At 36.7% G+C, this 9,995-nt stretch overlaps 1 protein-coding gene across 3 annotated transcripts in view; it reads right to left on the reverse strand.

Moving 5' to 3' along the window:
• The window catches only part of lrrc42 (leucine rich repeat containing 42), a 287,985-nt gene that overhangs the window by 243,990 nt on the left and 34,000 nt on the right, over window positions 1-9,995 (reverse strand). The window lies entirely within an intron of this gene.

Consider the following 9,995-nt stretch of genomic DNA (forward strand, 5'->3'; position numbering starts at 1 on the left):
GAGTTACACTGATATTTCTTCGTTCTAGTTATGCACTTTGTGTTTATGTTTTGAATTAAGTAAGATACCAATTTGAATTAAGTTATGGAGATAAAGCATAATCATTTGGCTAGACTTGAATTAATGAGCTTAAACATTTAGGATTCTGCATTTTAAGAAAAACACAATTGTGCAAGGCTACCAAACTGAATAAAGCAAGTGTTACAAAGCACTAGCTAGAGGATAAGCCGTAGTCCTGGATAATGCCTCTGGTGTATTTGTACAAAATAAACTTCAAGCATCAAACTCTGTGAGAAAGCATATTTAATTTCAAACTGAGTAATGGAGTACACATATTGTAGAAATATGTCTGTGCAGTAAAATGCTATGGTTGGTATCATCAAAATCTGTGCATTGGCTACCTCTGGGTAAATTCAAATGTTATTTACAAGTTAATATCGTTTCTGCACTGTGACTGGGGCAAGCACAAAAGAGAATTTTCTCTTAAGGGTTGCATTTTTAAGATAGAACTGACTTGTGAGATTATAGCTTTCTCTAAAATCTTGAAAAGATTTTTTTATATTGTTCAGAAATTCTTGAGAACATTTGTCTAAATATTATTTGTCTTAGAATGGCTAGTTGGAATTGGCTGGGGGGAATTGAGGACACTATCATTTGATTAAAATGTACACTTGTCCAACTACTGAATATACATTTCTCTTCAAACTATTTAAACTTGGTGAAATGGATATGGCTTGGGTGAGCTCTATAAGGCATATAAGACTAGTAACTCTAGCACTAACCACAGGGCATGTGAGAGAAACAGAGGATATAAGGAAGGCTAAAAGACCATTGGACAGAAATACTGCAAAAAAGCAAAAGGTGACCCAGAGATTCAATATTTTAGCAGTAAAAGAGTAGTTGAGGTGAAGAGTATTAGAAATGGTAAAGTAGTATATACTATGAGGAGGTTGATAACCTCCTAGCAATAACGGACTACTAAGGATGTACTGAGTGATTTGGAAATTGCAGAGGGAGAAGTACTGCTTGGATTAAATAGGCTTTATTTTGAAAATAAATGTAGAGCACTCGGTGCTCAACTTGAAGAGGTTAAGCAAATGTTCACGACTCGTAATGAAATTGTTGAACAATTGGCTCCACTGTTGACGAAAAAGCAACGGCTACAAAATCCGAATGGAAAGGTGTTAGAGACAAACTAGCTGTGCAGGAAGATAATAATATCAGAATTGAAGGTCACGCTGAAAACCGTGAAAATCCAAACCCACTGAAATTCATCGCTGAACTATTCCCTCAAACAATTGGATAGGACTTCAAATCAGACACCGGGATATCAGCAGCTTACCACATATGTGGATCAAACACCTCAAAACCTAGAAGCCTTATTGTATGTTCAGTAATTTAAAAAGTAAAGTAAATCTGATGTCACTTCTCAGACTGAAACAAGAGATTATATTTGAAAATAAACGCATTTGCATTTTCCCTGATTATTCACCTTCAACAGCTGCTAAATGTTTTTTACAGAATTTAACACAAAGTTGAATTCAGATACAGCCTCTTGTATCCTGCTAAACTGAGAGTAGACATTCAAGGCAAGTTCTACATTTTTAGTTCTCCAGATGAAGCAAAAAAAGAGCTAAAAAATTGATCCCAACACTTTTTGAAATACAATCATGAGTCTCGTTGTATCCTGGCAAAATAACATGCATCACAGGTAAATCATTGTAAGCAACTAGTAATACAATGCTGAATTAGTGTAAGCTGACCTAATTCAGGGTGCTCGGATACATTTATTTCATGAGGTAGAAGTACATAATAAACAAGAACAGTTACGTCAGATATTTGAAATATGTTTAAAGTCTAAATATTCTCAGTTGTAATAGAACTTTGTCAGTTTTCACCTTCTGATAGAGGTCCATAGAGACCTGTATTACTAGTAAAGGATCAAAAAAGACAATTTTCCCTCAGAGATTAACAAATTGTATCCAACAAAAATAAATAAATAATCATAGACCTTGAAATAGTCTAAAACAATACTTCACATGTTTATGTTTGAAAATTGTCGTTTTTATCCTTCTGGGACTGGCTTTTAGAGATCTATGACTACACAAAGGGGGTAGACAATTAAATATCAAAAATATGATATTTGGGAACAGCAACCTCAAAATAGGATAAAATGACATTCCAAATGCTTATGATTCCTAATTTTTCCAAGTTTTGTAAAATGACCCCTTGGATCCCATAAGGGGATGAACCCCTGGGGTTAATTGATATGGCAAGCACACCTTCAAGTTCTTCTGATCATATTTGCTGAAGATTCTTTTTGGATTACTGCTCATCATACGTGTGTAATTTCCTTCACAAAATATGGCCCAAAATATGCCTACAAATTACTTTTTTGGGTCCAGAGGTCCAAAATTAGGGGGATATCCTAAAGAGCTCAATGTCTTGCATAACTAGGCATCATGAGTTGTTGACCGGTATATGTAATGGCTTTCATGTACCAGTGAGTCGGTTTGGCATTGGAGAAGAAACTGACTTCAAGGTTCTCATAAGTGATTCTTTTGAACACAAAAAAGATTGAGTGGTATGTGTCTAGAACAGGAGTTTGAGGAAACAGTTGGCATGGATTCAGATGAGAAAGTTTGTGTTTCGCTAATACGCTGGAATGTTTTGAGGAATCAACCAAAGGGTAGATAGGATCAGAGAGGATGCATATGATATTTATCTTGATTTTCAGAAGTCTTTTGAAAACAACATTTATTTATATAACACTCTTTCATACAAAGAATATAGCTCAAAGTGTTTTACACAATGTCAGCGAGAAAGTTACAAGAAAATAAAAAAACAAAAATTATGTCCGAATATTAATTAATAAGTAACAAAGAAAAGTAAATAAATAACTCTACATGATTTTATAAAACACCCATCCATCCATTATCCAACCCGCTATATCCCAATTACAGGGTCACAGGGGTGTACTGGAGCCAATCCCAGCCAACACTGGGCACAAGGCAGGAAACAAACCCCAGGCAGGGCGCCAACCCACCACAGATTTTATAAAACATGCTGTAAATATATAATTAGTAGAAGCGTTCTTATCTACAGTATCATAATGTAAGTCTCTAAAGATAATTCCGGTGATAAGGCAAGATGGCTGGGAGAGCAAGAAAAAAAAATCCATTTAAGCTGGAGAAAAAAACAAAATCTGTAGGGGTTCCAAGGTCAAAAGATCGCACAACCCCCACTGAGCATTCTACCTAACATAACTGTTCTTAAGTCATTTCTCTTTTTTTCCAGACTTCGTCCCAGAGGATTCAGTGCAATTGGCCTTGTGGTCAGCTGGGGCATCTGCCTTCATTTCCAGCATCACAGGTGACTACACAGTGTGTTGGTCAGGTGGTATTGCTGCAAAATGCCACCACAGAAGAACTGGAAAAGACAGAAAAGTAGAGATTAGCAAAGATTGGAAATCCCTGAACAGTATGATAATTCTGTGCCTACTGTAGATCGTCTATTAACTACAGAGTACAACTAAAATGTTACCACGAAAAAGCTAAATTAAAAAAATGAGATGTTAGGAGATTTTTAAAATGATCTACAGTGTTAACCTGGCATATTTTTGTTGGTAAAGTGTTCCAGATTTTGGTACATAACAGCTAAAGGCCACCTCACCAATTCTTTTAAGCTTGGTTCTTGGAATTATAAGCAGACCACCATTAGAAGATCTAAGGTTATGACTTGGAGTGTAGTGGGGACAGGCACTCCAAATTATAGGAAGAGGCAAAATTATTTGAGGCTTTCACTACTAGTAGTATTTTAAGGTCAATTCTAAATGGCATGGATAACCAATGTAACAACACTAAAACTGGTGAAATGTGCTTAGATTTCATTTAACTACAGTAGTTAGAGTTCTAGCTGCTGCATTCTGCATTCACTTCAACCGATTGATGTCTTTCTTAGGTAGTCCTGTTAGGAGTGCATTACAGTAATCTAGCAGACTACAGAGGGAGTGTGAGTTACTTTTCAGCATATTTTAATGTTATATGAGGTCTAACTTTTGCAATGTTCTTTAAGTGAAAAAATGCAGACCTAGTAATCTGCTTAATGTGCGATTTAAAGTTTAGGTCAGAGTACATGATTACACCTAAATTCTTTACCTTTGCCTTGACTTTTAAACCTGAGGGATTAAGTTTATTTCTAATATCCTCGCTATTTACATTTTTGCTAATCACCAACTTATTTAGTTTGAGAACGTTACTACTCATCCATAACAACAACATTTATTTATATAACACATTTTCATACAAAAAGTAGCTCAAAGTGCTTTACGTAATGAAGAAAATAAAATAAAAATAAAAGACAAAATAAGAAATTAAAATAAGACAACATTAGTTAACATAGAAAAGGAGTAAGGTCCGATGGCCAGGAGGGACAGAAAAAACAAAAAAAAACTCCAGACAGCTGGAGAAAAAAATAAAATCTGCAGGGGTTCCAGGCCACGAGACCGCCCAGTCCCCTCTGGGCATTCTACCTAACATAAATGAAATAGTCCTCTTTGTATTTAGGGTTCTCACGGAAGGACTTGATGACGATGGTCATGCAGACTTCTGGCTTTTAATCCATCACTGTTGGAACATCACGGTGCTTTGAGTAGATGGCGGTGGCGCAAGCCACCACCAAAAGGACACTGCAAAAAGGAAGCAGAAGAGAGAGTAGGGGTTAGTACAGGTTTTAGAGCCACCATGAATAGTTATTATAACGAATTGTATATACAGAGTATCAGGATTAAACTACAGTGAAGTTATGAGAAGGCCATGTTAAAATAATGTGTTTTCAGTAGTTTTTTAAAGTGCTCCACTGTATTAGCCTGGCGAATTCCTATTGGCAGGCTATTCCAGATTTTAGGTGCATAATAGCAGAAGGCCACCTCACCACTTCTTTTAAGTTTTGCTCTTGGAATTCTAAGGAGGCACTCATTTGAGGATCTAAGGTTACGATTTGGATTATAAAATGTCAGACATTCCAATATATAAGATGGGGCGAGATTATTTAAGGTTTTATAAACCATAAGCAGAATTGTAAAGTCAATCCTGAATGACATGGGTAACCAGTGCAGCGACATCAAAACTGGAGAAATGTGCTCGGATTTTCTTTTCCTGGTTAGGATTCTAGCAGCTGCATTCTGCACTAGTTGCAAATGATTTATGTCTTTTTTGGGTAGTCCTGAGAGGATTGCGTTACAGTAATTTAGTCGACTGAAAACAAACGTGTGAACTAATTTCTCAGCATCTTTCAGTTATATAAGAGGTCCAACTTTTGCTATGTTTCTTAAGTGAAAAAATGCTGTCCTAGTGATCTGATTAATATGCGATTTAAAATTCAGATTACAGTCAACAGTTTACCTCTAAGCTTTTTACCTCCGTCTTGACTTTTAATCCTAATGTATCCAGTTTATTTCTAATAGCCTCATTGTATCCATTATTGCCAATCACTAAGATTTCAGTTTTCTCTTTATTTAGCTTGAGAAAGTTACTATTCATCTATTCTGAAATACAAGTCAGACATTGTGTTAGTCTTAAGACAGTCTGGGAAAACCCCCGTATCTAATGACGAATTTACTATGTCAAGAATATTATCAATTAGTACGTCCGATACTTCTTTGAAAAAAATTCTTGGTATTGGGTCAAGGATGCAGGTGGAGGGTTTCAGTTGAGAAATTATTTTATGTAAATCAGGTAAATCTATCCTAGTGAAAGAGTTTAATTTGTTTATAACGGAATACTGGGATTTAGGAGGATCCTTAGTGTTGGGGAGATATACTATGTTATTTCTAATATCATTAATTTTTTGATTGAAAAATACAGCAATAGCCTCACAGGTTTTACTGGAAGTACTTAGGAGGCATTCCTTTGAGTTACCTGGGTTTAGCAGATGATCAATCGTCAAGAATAAGACTCTGGGATTACTAGCATTGTTATTTATAATCTTAGAGAAATAGCAGCACCTCTCAAGACGGACTGTGTTATTGTATTCTGTTATTTTAACTTTTAATATTTCATAGTGGATAGTTAGTTTAGTCTTCCTCCATTTACGCTCAGCTCTACGGCATGTTCTCTTTAAGTCAGACACTCTTTGGGTCTTCCATGGTATAACAATGCTAGAAGATTTTTTAACTGTCTTTTCAGGTGCAACTCTGTCAACAGCAGCTCTCACTTTAGTATTAAATCTTTCCACCTTATTATTTACCTTATCCTCGCTATTATAGTTGGCACTGTAAACTGACTGATTGCTTAGAATGTTTGTAAGTTTTAAAGCTGCTGATGAGTCAAAGAAGCGTTTTTTAACAATATGCTTCTCATGAGTGTTTTCTATCATTATTTCTATATTAAAAAGTAGAAGAAAATGGTCTGATAGACCCATATCAATGACCTGCTTTATATCAACTTTTAGTCCTTTAGTAATCACTAAGTCTAACGTATGACCTGCTTTATGTGTAGGCTGATTAACGAGCTGTCTCAAATCAAAAGAGTCCAGGAGGTTCATAAATTCTTTTACTTTTTGGTCACACTGATTATCTAAATGAAAATTAAAGTCGCCGACTATTAAGAGTGTGTCATAGTTCGTAATTAAAATTGACATTAAGTCAGAGAATTCCTCAAAGAAAGACGCGTTGAATTTAGGAGGTCTATACATGGATAATACTAGAACGTGAGAATCTCCATGAATAACAACAGCGAGATACTCAAAGGACTTGAATTTACCAAAACTGACATCTTTACATTTTAACCGGCTTGAGTAAATGTTTGCTAGTCCGCCACCTCTCTTTCCTTGGCGATCCTCACGAGTAAAACTGTAATCCAGAGGCGCAGATTCCATTAAAACAGCTGCGCCATCTGAGCTAAGCCACGTTTCACTTAGCACAATAAAATCAATTTTTCTATCACTAATAAGATCGTTGATAAAAAACGTCTTGTTAGTTAAACCTCTAACATTTAATAGTGCCATATTTAATGTTTGTGAGGGGCAGAGATGAATACTATGTGCGTTATTGATATTCGGAACAGGAACTAAGTTATTTTTATTAGCGCCGCTCTGTGTGTATTTTTTGTTTAATCTATATTCTGTTTTTATAGTTTTAATAGGTAGTTCATCTAAAGTAGTAATTTTAATTAAATTATTGGTGTTTATACCGTATTGCCTAGATTTTCTACGTGCATTGAGATTGGTTATTAGAGTATTAATGTTGTGCATATTTACGGAAGATTTTATTAAACAACTATCATGTCCTAGCACAGCAATAGCATTTCGGAAGGGGTTAAGAGTAGAGATAGATAGTCAAGATAAACGAATTACCTTAGATATGTTTTCGGTGAGGACCCGAGCGCCGAAACTATTTGAATGCAGGCCATCTCTCTTGAAGAAATGCGGCCTTTCCCATAAGAGGTCCCAGTTGTTGATGAATCCGATGTCTTGATTCTTGCAGAAGCCCTGCAGCCAGTTGTTTAATCCTAGCAGACGACTGTAGTACTCGTTTGATCATCTGACGAGAGATAGTGGACCCGAAATGAAGATCTTTGCCGATGGGGTCACTCTCCTTCGTGTCTTTAATTAGTGCTGCAAAGTCAGCCTTGAGGATTTTCGACTGTCGGTGTCTTATGTCGTTCACGCCGGCATGCAAAACAATTGCTCCAACTGCCCTCTGAAGTTTACTTGAGTGGCACAACGCGGGGTTGATGTTACGCCGATTACAGATGGCAAGGACGGTTTATCCAGCAGCTGAGCCTTCAGATCCCTAAGGTATCTCCATCTGGACAGGAGTTTCTGAATCTGTTCGTCGAGTGCCTGGAGTTCTTCTACGACGACAGCAACACGATTCATCTCACTGTCGGCCACTGTCTGCTTCTGCTTCTGCTTTGTGCCCTAGGAGGAATGAGAGAGAGAGATTGGTTAGCTGTCAAGGTGTCCATACTAGTAAGACATTGAACCAGACAGCCAAGAGCATTGGCCAAAGATAAATACTGCTGTGCATCATCTGCATAGCTTTAGTAGTTCACCTTGTATTTTGAGATAATCTGGCCTAATGGAAGCATGTAGATTGAAAAAATCAGTGAACCCAGAATAGATCCTTGTGGTACACCATATACAATGACATGGACCTTCGAAGTACAATAACTGCAGCTAACAATGAATTTTTCGAACTGTTAAGACTGAAACCAATTTTAGGTACTGAAGGACAAGTCTACCCATTATCTAAGGTGATGTATAAGAATACTGTGGTCTGTGGCATCAAATTCTGTGCTCAGGTCTAAGAGAATAAGAACACATGTGTGGCCGCTGTCTGCAATATCCCACAAATCATTTACTCTTTTAACCAGTGCCATTTCTATACTATGATTTTTTTTCTAAAAATTAGTGAAACGTATCATGAATAGAATGTTTATTCAAGCAATCATTTAATTGGTTAAAAACTGATTTTTCTACAGTTTTCTTAAGAACGGCTGGATTGAAACTGGTCTAAAGTTGTCAAAGGCAGAGGAGTCGAGATTATTTTCATAAATGCGTATATATATATATATATTCAATATATATATGTTATATAGTGCCCTCCATAATGTTTGGAACAAAAACACATTTTTCCTTGATTTACTCTTCTGCTACACAGTTTAAAATTACAAATCAAATAATTCAGAAGTGATTAAAGTGCACATTGCAGACTTTAATTTAAGGATATTTGCATACATTTCAGTCACATCATGCAGAAATGACAACAATTTTTCTACATGGTCCCCCCATTTCAGGACACTATCATGTTTGGTACAATTAAACTGTACAGCAGAGGGGGAAATCAACAGAAAATGTGTTTTTGTCCCAAGCATTATGGAGGGCACTCTATATACAGTACCTTATTTTATATAGGTATTATTTTTATAAAGGTACCATATCAAAGGTTAGTGTTTAATCTAAAAAAAGTGGGAATTCAGGGTGCATTCTGTAGGTGAGTACAACATTGTTTCAAACACATGAAGAAAAGAGTTAAGGTGAGGGAAGCTTTTTCAGAAATTAGTGATTTTAACTCTTTGAGGGCTGAATATTTTTTCCAAAAAATGATGCTTTCACACAGAAATCCACATAAAATGTCTGTTGCTGCATGCTGTGGCTGCGAGTTTGGCAAGAATGAGCGGCAGGCTTGCTGCCAGGCTGTCTTCACATGGCTGGGACAGCAACGGCGGCGGTCACGGTCGCAGTGCATTACAATCTGGATTCTACCTCTTGTCATTTTTAAGTGGCAGTCCTCCCTGGCGAACATTGTCAGTAACACTACTAGCTGGGAACCGATCAGCTGAAGCTGGAGCCTAACATTCATTTTTGATCACTTGTATCAAAATCTGAGTCCAACAAGTCATAGTCCAGTTCAGAAATGATAGGCAAGACGTTGTCCACGGAGCATTTTGCTTTACGTATTCACTTAGATCTCTTGCCAGATCTCAGTGCTATTTTTGCCGTTGTGTGCGCCTTGCTACTCACGTGAGCTCAGGGAATCTCGGTCAAACCAATGAATCTAACTTTCCTTCTAGCAACGAGAGTCCAACATAATGGTTGGTTTTGTCATAGTTTACAGTTGATTATCATCGTCAACTCCTCTTTTTGACAAAAGTTGACATCAGCCCTGAAAGAGTTAAAAGTGGTGTCCTGCAGGGGTCAATGCTGGAGCTGCACTTCTTTTTACTATACATAAACAATTTGGGCATGAATATAATCAATATGCTGGTTAAGTCTGCAGATGATAATGTAGAACCAGCTAAACTGTTACAGAAGTGCTTAGACAGCATACCGGCTTGGGCAATTTGTGGCAGAATAAATGTAATGTAAATAAATCTAAAGTATTACATGTAGGAAAACAAAATGGTAGGTCTGAAACTTGGTGGTACACCTTATGAGGAGTCATATAATGGACTAAACTCTATCTACACTGACAGTGTACAGAAGCAATCAAG

The sequence above is a fragment of the Erpetoichthys calabaricus genome, chromosome 10, assembly GCF_900747795.2.
Source record: "Erpetoichthys calabaricus chromosome 10, fErpCal1.3, whole genome shotgun sequence".
NCBI classification, from domain to species: domain Eukaryota; kingdom Metazoa; phylum Chordata; class Cladistia; order Polypteriformes; family Polypteridae; genus Erpetoichthys; species Erpetoichthys calabaricus.